We start from the raw sequence: 15,820 nt of genomic DNA, 5'->3' as shown, positions 1-15,820 counted from the left end.
ACTGGGAGGAAGAGATAGCAGAGAGCCGAATGCCTCTGAGCAAAGGGATCTTCCATTTTCCAATCCAGTGCAGAATCATTTAGAGGCCAGACTACCTGGGAGTCAAACTCAACTCTTCATTTTCCTGACTGTAGAACACTGACATCAGTATTCGTGCATGCTAAGTCGCTTCTGACTCTTTGCGACCTGCGACCATATGGACTGTAGCCTCCAGGGTCCTCTGTCCATGGGATTCTCCAGGCAAGAACACTGGAGTGGGTTTCCATTTCCTACTCCCGGGAATCTTCCCGACCAAGGGATCAAACCTGTGTCTCTTAAGTCTCCTGAATTGGCAGGTGGGTTCTTTACCACTGGTGCCACCTGGAAAGCCCCACATCAGTAAGTGTGTGCTTAGTCACTTCAGTCGTGTCTGACTCTTTGTGATCCTATGGATTGTATCCCACCAGTTCATGGGATTTTCCAGGCAAGAATACTGGAGTGGGTTGCCATGCCCTCCTCCAAGGGATCTTCCTGACCTAGGGATCAAACTCACATCTCCTGCATTGCAGGCAGATTCTTGACCCACTGAGGCATCAGGGAAGCCCATCAGTATGGTCAATTGTAAATTGGAAGGAGCAGTGGAATCTACCTCATAGGGTTTTGCTGAGCATTAAATGTGTTAAAACTTGTAAAGGGCTTAGAATAGTGCCTGGTACTCAATCATTAAGTGCTCAGTCTCTGGTGTCTGGTATATAATAAGCTACCAGTATATGTTAACTCTTTTCAAAGACACCAGGGCTCACATGGGAAGGATTCTCAGGTCTTTGCCTGGATTTAAACAAATAAATGAACTTCCCAGGTGGCGCTAGTGGTAAAGAACCTGCCTGCAATGCAGGAGATATAAGAGACATGGGTTGGATCCGTGGCTTGGGAAGATCCCTTGGAGGAGATCACGGCAACCCACTCCAGTATTCTTGCCTGGAGAATCCCATGGACAGAGGAGCCTAGCAGACTGCAGTCCATAAGATTGCAAAAAGTCAGACATGATGGAAGTAACTTAGCATGCATGCAAACTAACATATATAGAGCTATTACCAATAGGGCCTAAAGACATCTGCAAAGAGATGCTTCAAGTACTGCCTAGAATGGCAGTTTGGATGGTGGTAACGGATGGATGTCAATTTCAGCTCTGCCACTTAGGCAGGTGGCCTTAATCTATTTGTGCCTCAGTTTCTTCTTTATAAAATAAGTTTTAAAAGATAGGTATAAAATATTTATCTCACTGCCTGATACTCAATAAGAATTCATTGTTGTCAGCTCTTATTCCTTGTTGGTATATAAACTGCCTTACAGACACTGCCAGCATAGAGGGAGACAGTGTAACTAGTGAATAACCTGGTACCTGGGTGTGACCCCTCAGCTCAGGGCCAAGGAGTTTAGGGGTGATCTGAACTCCAGGCTGACAAGACCACTCACAGGTGGGTGGTCTTGCCCCAGTCACAGCCTCATTGAGCAAGCTGTCGCCTCTGCAAGGAGGATAGCGATTTTCACTTAGCAGCAGAGAATTTTCTAATAGGAAGGGTTCTAGGGTCCAGGAGCTTTGGAAGATTGCCTTACAGCTGTTCTGGCAGAACGGGCAGACTTCTGACTTAGACTGGATGTGTGCTTGTGATGCGTTGGAAGAGAGACCAAGTGCCCTTTGCTGCTCAGCCAATTCAAAGAGAACAGAATGCTAAGCTAGTGTTCTCATCTCAGGTCCGCGGGTTGGGCAGGTAGGGCGGATTAAAGTCAGATTAAGCAGAGGGACTTGCTGCTTAGTCCTTCCTAAAATGCCAGGAGAAGGGCAGAATTCACTTGGGGTTCACAAACTCTTCTTCCAGAAGACAATCTTGATCCGAAATCCTGATTACTTACTAGATCTTATGGACCACTTCTGGAGAAGGGGATAGCAACCCACTCCAATATTCTTGTCTGAGAAATGCCATAGGTGGAGGAGCCTGGTGGGTACAGTTCACAGGATTGCAAAGAGTCCACACTAACACACACACACACACACACACACGCATGTACGCACATGTGTGCGCGCGGACCACTTACAACAAGATGCTAAAAGGCCCAGAGGCTTCAGCGCCTATTTTGCAGATTTAGAATTAAAGCATGTAAAATGCTTGGCGATGTGCCTCGCGAGCAGTACTAGAAAAATGGGAACCCCTATTATTAAGTCAGATCATAAATGCCTGAAATAAAACGGCCTAAGTAGGACCTTCTGGGATCTATTCTATGCATTTTAAAGCCCTCCCGCCCGTCGTGCGACTTCTGTGCATTTCACTAAGGACATCCTGAAGCTTGGAGACCTTTCCTATTGGAGTCTCCGTCAGGTAGAAGGCCGTCCTAGGGGTAGATTTCAGAAGAGACGCAACGTGGGTCTCTTGGCGCTTGCTTCGAGGCTCCCCAGTGCCAAGCGCCCGAGGAAGGCTCCACTCCTGCGCTCTGCCTCTGTGCCGGCGGTTAGCTCTGGGGCATCTTGTCCGCGCCGTGTGCTTGGCGCTCTACGGGATCGCCTTGACTCATAGGCAGAACCGCGAGGCCTAGGAGAGCGAGCAAGGCCTCTGCATTTTGGGCTTTCTGGTCCTGTAGGCAGGGGCTGAGGGTTGGCATCCCAGCTTGCAGCGCGTTCCTCGGTGCGTTTTTTTGTTGTTGTTTTTTTTTCACTTCTGCATCCCTTTGCCCTGATCCTTACGGAAAGGTTGTTTGCAAGACCGGTGGACGTCACGTTGCATTTTGAAAGGGTAATGAGAGGGACGGCTCATGATTTGTTGAGCTTTCCTTGGGGACTAGTCACCATGACAAGCTATCTATTTCTGCCCCTTAAAACATGTCACATCTGTTCTTTTAAGGGTGGATGTAATGGTCATCATTCCGATTTTACAGTGAAGAAGACTGAGGTACAAAGTACTGCGTTTCTTTGTGGTCCAACACTTAACCAAGTGATGGAACTCGGATTCTGAACCTTGACGACTCAGGTCCCTAACCACGCTGCCTCTCTACGTTTTCCTGCGTCGCCGGGGGCCAGAATGGAGGCCGACGTTGGTAGGCTTCTCTGAATATTGGTGGGAAGATGAGGCATTGTTACTCTCCTCTGACCGGTGATGCAAATAGAATTGCGGAGTCAAACCCGGCCGGGAACAGAGCCCAGGCCGCTTTGTCTTGATCTTCTCCCCTGCGGTTCAGGTGGCCTCGGCGATGGTCTGAGGGCTACTAGCCTGATGCATCCTTCAATTACCCGAGTCCTTCCTTCCCAAGAGGAGCATGAGGGTCTGTGAGGCAGGTCTCTCGGCCTGGAGGGCAGAGAACGCTGAGTTAGTAGTATTTTTTGAGAACTCCCATCCAAAGGCTACCCCCGGGACTCACCGCGGACTCAGTTTCTACACTCCGCCACCCCCAAACCCTGGGCGGGTCCGGGGTGCTGGAGGCCAGCGGCGCGCTCAGGTCGGGAGATTGGAGCGGGGATGCGATAATCCCATCGTTTCCCCGGGCGCCGCGGACAGAAAGAATCAGGCCGAGAATCGGATCCTGGGCAACCGGCTGGAGCGGCGGGCCTGGGTGGCGGGCGTGAGTGCAGTGGAACCGGGCTGGGGGCGGAGGCTGGACGCGGGTGGCATGCAATGGGGGTCGGGGCCGCAGGCGCGGCTGGCTGTGGTTTGGGAGGAGTCAGGTCGAGAGGTGTCGCTGACCCTTCGCGGAGGTCACCTGGCCCAGAGGCGCAGGTACGGGCCAGCCAGTGGCCCCCTCTCTCCCGAGCTACCTCCTCCTTGGCGGGGGTCTTTGTAGGGCGAAGCTGGCTGTAACCGGCCTCTGTCCTCTCTGCAGGGTCCCTCCTCCGCCACCCCTCCTCCCCCACCCCGGCAACAGCCGCGTTCGCACGACCGGGGGCGGTCCAGGCCCGGGCGTGGGGTGCAGGTGGAGGGGAAAATCGGTTCAGGACTCGGAGCTCGAGGGCTCAGTCTCCCAATTCTCAGCAGCGCAGAGCCGACCTGACGCCGCCCGGATGCGGAGAGAGCCCCCCGCCCCGCCGTGGCTTCCGCCTGGGGCCTTGGGTACCAACAGGCCTCTTGGTGCTGCGCGTCCTTCTCTTAAGACAAACCTGAGGATGTCCCCTCGTCGAGAAGCTGGAGAAGGATACAGCTGCAACAAAAAAGCTACAATCGGTGTCCGGGCCCAACCCGCCTCCAACTTCAGCAGCCGTAAACATTCAGTGGGGAGAGTGCTTGGTTACCCTGGGGGGCGGGTACTGGGTTGGGGGGAGGGAGGGAGACAGGATCTGTATTTTTACCCCTTCGGTGGCCCCAGTATAGGCGGTTCAGGGACCTCACCGGGAGACGCCAGCCCTGCGGGGCGGAGAGGCGAGGGAGATGAAGTCTGGCTTCGGCGGGATCGGCCTGTTCTTGGACCCTCGGTTCCGAGGGCAGTGCGAACACGGGAACGGTCAAAGACCTGCGCTCGAGGAAGGGACAGCGCAGCAGTGAAGTCAGGCCTGGGAGCAGAACTCTGCGTTTAAGCCTGTTCCTCCAGCAAGGCCGCCCCGCTGCGGTGCGCGTGCAGCTCCGATGCGCCACGCCCGCCTCTGCCCGGCATCCTCGGTACCTCCAGGCCGCCTTGGTGCGGTTGAGTCTGCGGGGCAGGGGACCCCACTGAGACTTTGCGGGGTGCGGGCAGCTCAGAGCGATTCGACGCGCATCTTTGCAGATCCAGTCCGGCGACCGACGTGGCCTTTGCCAACTGGGAGGGTGATCAAGCGGCTGGGGAACTTGGTGGGGGTCGAATTTTCCTTAGCTTGGGTCTTGGCGCCGGTTTAGGCTCAGAGGGTAAAGCATCTGCCCGCCATTTGGGAGACCCGGGTTCGATCCCTCGGTCGGGAAGATCCCCTGGAGAAGGAAATGGCAACCCACTCCAGTATTCTTGCCTGGAGAATCCCATGGAGGGAGGAGCCTGGTGGGCTCCAGTTTACGGGGTCGCAAAGAGGCGGACGGGACTGAGCGACTTGACTTCACTTTCTTTCTTTCTTTCTAACCTGGGGAACAGGAGCAAACTGGGCCCCTGCAGTAGCCGACTCGATGAGAACAGGGGCGTCGCTTCCTGCCCGCTTCGGCGAGGGTCACATCAGGCTCTCCAGGCAGTCGGGTTTGCGCCCGGCCTTGCAGCCAAGGCGAGCCACCTGCGGAGGCCGCGGGCGAAGAGTTGAGCTGAACCCACACCCCGAACGTCCCCCTCCGCAGTTCCCTCCTCAAAGCCCTTTGCTTGCAGGTCTGAAATGAAGCGAGAGGCTCTGCGCCTCCCTGGGGTCGAAGGCAATGAAGTTGTCAGAGATTCACAAGCAAACAGTGTTTCCTCCCCTTTACCTATCCAGGTGAATTATTTGCGGTGACTTCTAATTTCCTTCCCCCAAAGAAAACCATGTCTTCCCACCTCGCCACCTTTTTTTTTTTTTTTTTTCCCTTTAAGCTTAAATGCTTATGAAAAATTGATGGAAAAACATCTTCAGTGGCCTTTGGGTTCTCCTAGAAAAACAACCCAAACCCAGACCTCACTAGTAATAGTGAAAACTGCAAAATTCAGCTCTTTATCCCAGGCTTCCCCAGTTTCCAAACTGACAACTCAAACATGTTTGGACTTCAAAAGGTCAAGCTTGATATCTGGCTCTTTTGCAAAGATGGCTTGGCTGAGACATGACTGAAAATGTAAAATAGTCATTCCAACAGATTTGGAACCCTTCTTTTTGTCTGGTTAATCCCCCTATCAGCTGGCTGAGTGGCCGTGCTAGAACTGAAAGTTTTGTCAATATATTGGCAGTTTATAGAAAATTTTAAAAATGTAGGCTATCGAACTAATGAAATTTAGCAAGAATACCATTAGAATTTTTCCTTATTCGTCATCCCCCCCTTGGTTCTTTTACATGGAATTCCATATAAAACATAAACTATTTATATGAAAGTTTGCAGAGTGTTACAGTAACCAAAAATACAGGGAACGAAACAATTAAGGAGCACATATAGGCATATTAATTACCCCAACTCGCACAGGCAGCTTATGTTCTACATGGAGTTTTTCATTACTACATGAGTTGTTAAATGCATAAAGTAGGTACATTTGTGGGCACATTAACACACTATGAGAACTTGAACTTGTTCATTTCCTGGCTTTTATGGGCCTGGTTGGGCTGTATGGGCTTGCTTTGCACATGCTCACATGCCCTGAACTCACATTGACTTCTAGAGTCCCACCTTCATGGATAGAGGGAGACAAGAAAAAATGGCGTACACGGCATGGTTAAGTGTAAGCTTTGTTGTCTTATGTGCTGTTTTCTATGCCTGTGTGACTCGTTCCATAGTGTGTCTGGCCCAGGACAGAAGGAAGCCCTTGACTCCTTATGAAACTGGGCCTGGGGGCCTTTGTTCAACCCACTGTCTTTTCCGAGACCACATGATAAGTCCATTGGAGGTTTTTAGGTTTTTGCCATTGGTTCACCTAGGCTGTTTTCCCAAGTTTACCTGTCAAATATGAAACCTGAAATGAAGCTGCCCTGCTCCTTTAGCAGAGTACCCGTCCTCTTCCTTTGTGCAAATAAGTTTGAAATAATTCTCACCCCTTCTCTCCGCACAGTGAGCCACCTGTCACTCTCAGCTGAGCTTCTATATGCCTTTATTCTCAATCATAAAATTGAAAATTAATGTTAATAGGATAATTGTGCTGTGTGCTTAGTCGCTCAGTCGTGTGCAAGTCTTTACGGCCCCATGGACTGTAGCCCAGCAGGCTCCTCTGTTCATGGAGATTCTCCTGGCAAGAACACTGGAGTGGGTTGCCATGCCCTCTTCCAGGGGATCTTCCCAACCCAGGGATCAAACCCAGGTCTCCCACATTGCAGGCGGATTCTTTACCATCTGAGTCACCAGGGAAGCCCATTAGATTCCTAGAAATGGGTTACTTAGTAAGGTAGATTGGCATAGAAATAGTCTTGGGTGTTGCAATAAATGGAATTAATTTACATTATCTCTGTTGAGAAGCACTGCTTATGTATTCAGAACTGTGGAAAAAACTACATATCTCTGTATTGCATATATATATTTAATTTTTTATTGGAGTATAGTTGCTTTACAATGTTGCATTCGTTTCTGCTGTACTGCAAAATGAATCAGTTAACTATATACATAATTTCACTCTTTGTTTTAGATCCCCTTCCCTCCATTTATTTTGTTTCTTAGTTTTTTTAAGAAATAAAAATCTAGCAAAAATGTAGCTTGTTTGAATCTGGAATTAGGATAAAGACCAAGACTTTAGATTCTACTTGACTGTGTCTTATGTAAATAAAATTTAAAGTCAGCTTCAAGATAAATCTTGAAATAAATATTTAAAATATGATTTGGCTTACATGTAAATGTCACATGAAGGAAAATACCACAATTGTTTTAAAGATGGCAAATGGCTTTGAAGAAAAGTGAAAAATGTCATTTGTCATTTTTATATCCTATTTACAGGAACAGATAGTCAGATATTTTGATGGGGAAAATATGGTGTTTTTTTGGTGTGTGTGAGAAAGTGTTTTATGAACAGTCCAGGTTTTCATATTTTATCTGCTGGGTATTGGCAGTTTATAAAGGATGATTGGGGTCTGAACTGAATATAGATAGTTTTAAAACACATTGTCATTTTTGTCTAAAACTACTCCATATAATTTTTTAAAGGGTCAAATCAAACGTGGAGGTAACAGTTATCATTTGAAAGCTTCTCATGTACTAGACACCACGCTTCATATCTTATAAATATTATTTCATTTCCTCCTTACGAAAATCTATGATACTACCCCCACTTAAGAGATAAGAAGATTGAGCCTTTTCGAGTGTAAGGAACTTCTTTATCGTTATATAGATAACGGTGGAACTGGGATCAACTAACTGTAAGATTCAAATTTTAGTCACTCCTCTAAGCTGCATCCCTCCATTGACATGAATAACCATGTTTCACTGAACAGTCTTGAATTCACAGAACCTTGTACTAAAAAAAAAAAAAAAAGTGTTTACTAAATTAAATGGTTCAAGTTGAAATGGTGGATTTGGCTATGAACTTAGACTTTGAGAAAAATTACCTGGCTTTCAAGAAGGTGGTCTTATTTGCTAGGCCTAAAATGTTTTACTTTACAGTTCTGTTTTGAAATGTTATGTCTTGGAACAAAACCAGTGCTAAGGTTCAGAAATGGAGATGCCGATATAAAGGATGAAATGCTGGAGCTTTTTCAAGCTGTAAACTGGAGGGAGCTGAATTGGGGGAGTTAATATGTATATCAGTTTTCATATCAGACAGTTTCATATGTCTGGTAGATTTCATGTGGCCTCTTTCTGCTGAAAACATTTTTATTTAACATTTGTTTGCTGAAAAGTGCAACTCCAAGGGCCAAATTCCCTGGCTTGTGTACTGAAGATATTCAGCGTTTTGAGTGTTAAGAAGAGCTACGAATTAATCCCCGGGAAAAATTCCTTCCATTTCCAAGTCTGCCAATGCCGGATTTTCAGAAAGGATAGTTGACCAAGGAAATTAAACTCCCTTTGACTATGCAGATGTCAAGAAAGAGCATACTTTTCAGAGCAAAATTATGAAACAGAAGAATTTTTTTTCTTCTTTGAAATATATTTTCTTCTTGCTCTCGGTATCTATGTAAGTTTGAGTTTCTTATGTACATTTTAGTTTCTTTATTCTTTGTTACCTTGTGGTACTGCTTTTTTTTTTTTAATAGCCCAGGAGCAATATTATATAAGGAAAAATGAAAAGTTCCATTACAATCTCCAGCTCTCTAAATTGAAAAAAAAGTAAATTGGAATGAACATACATGCCATTGAAGGTTGGAATTTTAAATTTGGTTTTAATAGTCTCGATACTTAGAAACAGCAGAATTATTTTGCGGTTGAATATTCTTTATTTAATAATATTTATAGAATGTGGTGAACACTGGTTGAGCAGGTTAATGTGCTGCCTTTTTAATAGGGAGCTATTGCTACTGGCTTCTCCTCCATGAGGCATGTACTTGGACTTGTTTTTCAGTGCTGTGAGTGCTAATGAAGGCCAATTTAAAGCAATTTTCTTGAAGATTGCTGCTCAGCCCTGTCTGACTTCTAATTCCAAAACTTATGCCAGACAGGAGGGTGTAGCGTGGGGTTAGTAAATACAATTATATTAATACTGGTCTTATTTTAGTTACTTAGAGCTCAGTTATCTTGAAGGCACCCAGTCAATGAACACAGACCTGATATATTCAGTGCATTCATTATACTAATAAGTCTCGCATTGAAACGGACGTTGAAATTCAGTGTGTGAGAAAGGGTGTGTAAGTATTTACGTTCGGCCTGAGCTTGCTCTGAGCTGATAAGTGACGGCCAAAGCTTCTCTTTTAAAAAACTCTGAACTGCATTAGATGAGTCACTGGCCTGTGTTATCTCAGCTATGTCACTGCTACGCTTGCCACAAAATTTTCTATTGTCACTGCATTTGAGAGGTAAAATTATTTTACTGTTATGGATACTACTTCTGTCCGCCTTTTTCTGAGCAGGATGTGCTTTTTCCGGGTGGATTTATTAACTTGGGATCGGCTTGAGTTGAATGTTGTGAATGTATATCATTCAGATTGAGGCTAGTTCAGTGATCTTTGCACAGTGAAAATCCAGGAACTCGGTGACTTCATTATAAGGAAAATAAAAGAGAAAAAATGACTTTTACACAGTCTTCTGTCATTTTGTAGCCTCTCAGTCATTTTCAGGTTTCACTTTTCATTTTAAAAACAAAATTTTATAGGCTCCCATCTAAAGTATTTAATTTACTTCTGGCAACTAAAAAGAAAAATAAGTTGCTTTTGAAAACTTAGAAAGGTACCTCTAGGATTGAACATAATCTTGCATAGGACTTAATTGGGTATAATATAATATTTTATTCCTTAAATTCCCTTGAGACCAACAACAAAACATCTTCTCTAAAGGACAAAAGATAAAAATGATTTTAAATGCAACTAAAAGGTAATTATATAAATAAGGTACTTATGTTCTCTCTTATTTTTTAATTATGTCAGCTTGTCTAAGACAGGATGAAAATTTCCAAGAAGGAAAGTTTAAGGATGCCTAATTTGCAATCAAAACTAGTAGGTTGATATTTATAAATTCTTTTGTAAGTTTTGAGTTGTGAAATGGAGATCATTTATCAGTGACATTTTGTGGGACTTAAATTGAAAAGAATATGATGAATGATGAATGCTACATAAATTTTGGTGTTTGAAGAAAATTACTTAACCTCTGTCTCCAAGTCTCCGTTTATATAGATTTGTGACAATGTGCCCTTTTATATGAATGCTGCAATTATAGAGATAATGTAAATGAAATTTAAAATGAGGTAATTTAATTTTCAGGGTTAAGTCAGTAATTTGCATTTTGTTCAATAATTTAATTTTTCACATTGACTAATAATGAATTTTCCACATTGGGCCTTTTTTCTTCTAGTTTGTATTTTGACTTGCCTACAAAACAAATGCATTCCAAAAATTAAGACTTGTGGTTGTCATTCAAAGCTTCTTTGAATATTAAGAAAAATGAGATATTTTATGAGTGTAATGAGCACTTTTCTGGTGTTCATTTGAAAAGAATATTGGAGTCATATTGATACAAACACTTTGAAGAGATTTTATTAGAATGTCCTTCTCTCTCTCTGAGTTACCCTTTGTCTTTCCATTTATGCGGAGAATAAGGAAGTGTATATAATTTATTACTATTAAGGAACTTTATGAATGGCCTTTCTCATATTTCCTCCCTGGAAGCCATTAGATAATCTGTTTTTGTAATACTGAGTCAAACATTTGGTTTAGTATTCTTTTTTTCAGAACAGACCACATAATCATAGGATTATTAGGCATCTCATAATTTTTAGAGGTTGTCTTAAACTCATGCACCTTTATTCCAATGCTGAATTTCCTAAAGTTACAACCTTTAATTCTTGTTCTCAAAAGCAAACAAACAAAAAAATGTTACCCAAGATGCACATAAAACATGCATTAAAGGCGTTTCCTACTCTATGTTTTTTTATTATCCCTCTCCCTTACCACCCACCAGCCTTGTGGATTTAAGAGAGTCGACATAATTGAGTAAGTAAATTACCAAAAACCTAGGCAGCTGCTGCAGACACCTAGCGACTGCCTGTTCCTCGGTTCTAATGTTCTCCTATTAGCACATTAAACAAGCAGAAAGGGGGCTCTTAATTACGCCTTGCTTTATGGGAGCACAATAAATTCCTTTTGTTGACCTTACTGCACACTCAATGGTGTTTTTGTGCAGTGTTGAATTAAGAGATATCAAAAGTCATAGATTGAAGGATTATTCTGAGTATTTAAGGAACATGTAAGTAGGTAGTAATGAACCCCCAGTACAACCAAATCTGCTCGTCTCAATGCTAAAGTACCAGTTATTCAACATTTCAAACTGACAGCTTGTAAATGTAAATTTTATTAAATGCACAGCAATAAAAATTTGTAGGTTTCTGTCACTTTGAATTTTAGTGGCTCAAAATGAGGCCTCTAGCCTTTTAAATCACAGCAGGTAAAAGCAGAGTTCTCAAGCATTCAGCATTTTGGACCTTTTTTAGGTTTCACTGTGTGCATTTGCTCACATAATATCCTTTGCAGGATTCAAGAATGGATGTGTTATGTCACTAACAGGCCCACATTTTCCATCTCCTTTATATCACAGTTCACAAAATGTTTCTCTTACAACCCAAGAGGAGAGAGAGTGGCACATTTTGAAAGAAATAAGTCACGGAGATTTAAAAGAAAACATTAAAGCAACTATCCTCCAATTAAAAACAAATTAAAAACAGAAATATAAATTTAAAAAAATAAGAAAGTGTATCAAATAATATGAATTGAACTGGTCAAGCTCATTCTCACGGAGATAATGGAAAATATAAACTCTCATGTAAAGTAAGCATATAGTGAGACAATATAATGGGGAATAAAATCTTGGATAAGATTTCCTAAAGATTTCTAAAACCTAGAAAGAAAATGAAAAAACACACATATATCAAGGCTCACTTTATTGGACAAAATGATAACTGGTGTTTCACTTAAGGAAAGCCTAAAGCTAGATTTAAATAACAATTGTTTGCTATGTTCTAAACTTAATGACAGGAGCATTTCATTTCTGTTTATTGTCCTATAGAGAAGTAGTCTCAACTGATACCTGACCAATATCAGAATTTAAACACAGTAATTGAATATGCAGTTTGTTAAGTAATATTACTTTACCTTAGTGAATATTATTGCTATAAATGACTTTTCTGATGAGACCTAGGAGAAAGCATTTGGCCACCTGTGGTTGTTAAATATCCCCCTGGCACTTTTTGTAAGAGTTGAAGTATTACCCTGTGTTTTGGCCACATTCCAGTTTGAGCTAATGGCATTCGTCCTTTCAAAGTTGCCTTTGCAGTTTTAATTGGGTCTGACCCTTTTCTTCACTTTAAGGAGGCTTTGCCCCTAAACATTCTCATTCTGGAAGAAAGAGAGTAGGCAGTCATCCTTCTTTGTGTAAATTTCTGGAGAGTATTACAATGTTCTGTGCATTATCAAAGTAGTTAAGGATGAATTTCAGCAGCGCAAGTGTACAGATTAGAGGGCTTTGTTGTTGTCTAGTCGCTCAGTCATGTCAGACTCTGCAACCTCATAGGACTGGAGCCCACCAGGCTCCTCTGTCCATGGGATTCTCCAGGCAAGAATACTGGAGTGGGTTGCCATTTCCTCCTCCTGGGGATCTTCCCCACCCAGAGGTCCAGTCTGCATCTTCTGCATTGGCAGGCGGGTTCTTCACTAATGGTGGGGGGGAGCCCCCATAGTGGGCTTTAGCATTTATAGAATATAAATATTATTTGCCACGTTCATAGAATCTTTCGTCAAAAGATTTTACTTTTAGAGTACTTTGACAGATGATGTAAAGCGGTCTTGTTAACTTGAGTTTCAACAGCTTACCTTTGAAATGGTGGAAATCAAGAATGCTTTATCATAGTTCATAATGTATGTAAAAATTATAATTACCGAGATAATAATCACATCTTGTAGGGTTAATTTTTCTTTCTATGTTAAAAGTCAAAGTCCTTTCTCAAAGACCTTTGTGGATCAGCTAGCAAGTCTTTGAAGCTGTTTCAGTTTTAATACCTCTTTCTGCTGCTGTATTCACTGAATCACAACTAGAGTTAAGTATAGAGGACATAGTAGTTGAATGGTTCTTAAGGTTTCCTTAGCTAATACGTTTAAATTTGAGAGGTAATCACTCTCGAGAATATTTCTATTTCTGTCTCCTTATCTTCCCCAGTCACTTCTGCTGTTAAGGTCAACTTCCTTTCTTATTAGAATTACCAACATTTTGTTGTATAGGTGGCTGTCTGAGGGAGGGAGATGAAATAAAAATAGAGGCATGGCCTTAAAATCACAGAATGTAGGAGCTTACATTTAGCCATTTTATCTTAGTCCACTTCATGTTTTTCTTCTTTTTCTTTACATACGGAATATGTGGCTATTTAAAATATATAGACTGGATAAAGTAAAAGCATTTACTCTCTTTTCTCCTCTGTCTTGTGTGCTGTGCTGTGCTTAGTCGCTGAGTGGTTTCCAACTCTTTGTGACCCCATGGACTGTAGCCTGTCAGGCTCCTCTGTCAATGCGGATTCTCCAGGCAAGAATACTGGAGTGGGTTGGCATGCTGTCCTCCAGGGGATCTTCCCAACTCAGGGGTTGAACCCGGGTCTCCTGCATTGCAGGTGGATTCTTTACCAGCTAAGCTACCAGGGAAGCCCCTCCTCTATTTTGCTCCCCCCAATCCTAGAACCATCCCAGTGTTAATTACTTATATTACTTTGGTATTGGTCTATCCAAACACAGATGCATTTCACACATACTTTTGTTTCATGTGATGTATTTCAGACATAATTGGAATCACACCACATCACTATACAATGTGCTTTTTTTCACCTTGTAATATTATCTAAGGAGCTTTCCACATTTGTACATGTAGATATACATAATTCTTTTAAATTGGGGCTTGTAAATCCATACTATGAAGTACCTCCCAACTGTTGATTATTTCATTTTTATAACCAGGTCCCTTGACCCTTTTTATATAAATGGGGGAATTATTGCTCTAGAGTAAGTACCTGATTGACTGATTCAGAAATATTTGATGCTAAGCCTTGACTCCCTTGTTTCAATTTGAGACAAGTCTGAAGAGCACTTTGTAGGGTGGGCTGAAGCCTCAGTAGGAACTGCATTCAGGGTCAGCTTCTCACTCCACCCAATCCAGAGTTTCTTACAGAAGTATTCCACCAGAACGCTTGCCAATAAACCTGCATGCAGTTCTCTGGTTCAAAATCTATTTCCAGGGAACCCACTCCAAGACACCTTATGGCTTCATGTGTATCTTCCCTAAATGTGACTATTATGGCAACCAACTTTGGCAACCACTAATCTATATCTATGAGATCTGTTTTTTTTTTAATTTCTTTTTTTTTTATTTTTTAGATTCCACCTATAAGTGATATTGGGCTTCCCTTGTGGCTCAGCTGGTAAAGAATCCACCTGCAATGTGGGAGACCTGGGTTCGATCCCTGGGTTAGGAAGACCCCCTGGAGAAGAGAAAGGCTATCCACTCCAGTATTCTGGCCTGGAGAATTCCATGAACCACATAGTCCACGGGGTGGCAAAGAGTCGGACATGACTGAGCAACTTTCACTTCCACTTCCACCATAAGTGATATCATACAGTCTTTGCTCACTCTGACTTATTTCATTTAGCATAATGCCCTCAAGGGCCTTCCATGTTGTCACAAGGGGCAAGATCGCCTTCTTTTTTTATGGATGAGTAGTATTCCTTTACGTGTGTATATGATGGAAGTTCAGAGGCAGAACAAGTTCAGAGGCAGAACAGGAAATGATTCAGAACTGAGGATTCAACTATGAGATGATTCAGTTGTTCAGAACTGGGGATTGTGTCAATGGAATCCATAATTCCTATAGGCTCTAGGACTCAGTCTAAACATTCAGGGCTAAGCCCTGCATGCAGTTAGTACTAGAAGAAAAGGCACAGAAAGGGAAGAAAGGATGAAGGGGAAGATGTAGAGAAGAGGAGCACTGCTTCAAGTCGTTTGGGGGAAGAAGATAAATGTCGATAAATAAATAGATGAATAAGGATGGATGAATTTTGTTCATTAGAGTTAGTTTCAGGTATAAGACTATCTTTTAGGGACAGTACATTGATTAGTATGAAGCACTCATTACCAAACCCCCCTCTCGCCCCACACTCAACCCCAATATGCAGATGTAGGCTGGCACAAAGAGCATGTAGGAGAAAGAAGGAGAGATCTAAAGTTCTATGGGAAATTTGGAAGAAGGAAAAAGAAGCCAGGGTAGCTGGGGGCTGCCTAGAAGAAAGAGGTTAGAGGAGTGGCCTGGGTAGAAAGAAGGCTGAAACATAACATTTGAAGAACAAGGGAGTCTAAAGGGAGATCCGTTGTTTCCCATAAACTACTCAATTTAAGCCATCTTCCCCTCACCCTTTCCTAGATGAATGTCCTTCCCTGCCAAAGACCCTGTCTGTGACCCTGCCCTCCAGCTCCTGTTGGTTAGACCTGGAATGGACCCCTGAACTGAACCAAAGCAGTCAGATGCTCTCAGTAATTTGAAATTGGGCTTCAGAGACAGAGAATTCATCTCTGTGTATAATTAGAATTATAGTCACACAAGCCTGAAGGCTGAGGCATGGCTGTCTTCCAGGATG

Source organism: Cervus canadensis, chromosome 26, assembly GCF_019320065.1.
Source record: "Cervus canadensis isolate Bull #8, Minnesota chromosome 26, ASM1932006v1, whole genome shotgun sequence".
NCBI classification, from domain to species: Eukaryota; Metazoa; Chordata; class Mammalia; order Artiodactyla; family Cervidae; genus Cervus; species Cervus canadensis.
Note: the sequence above shows the minus strand (reverse complement) of the source record.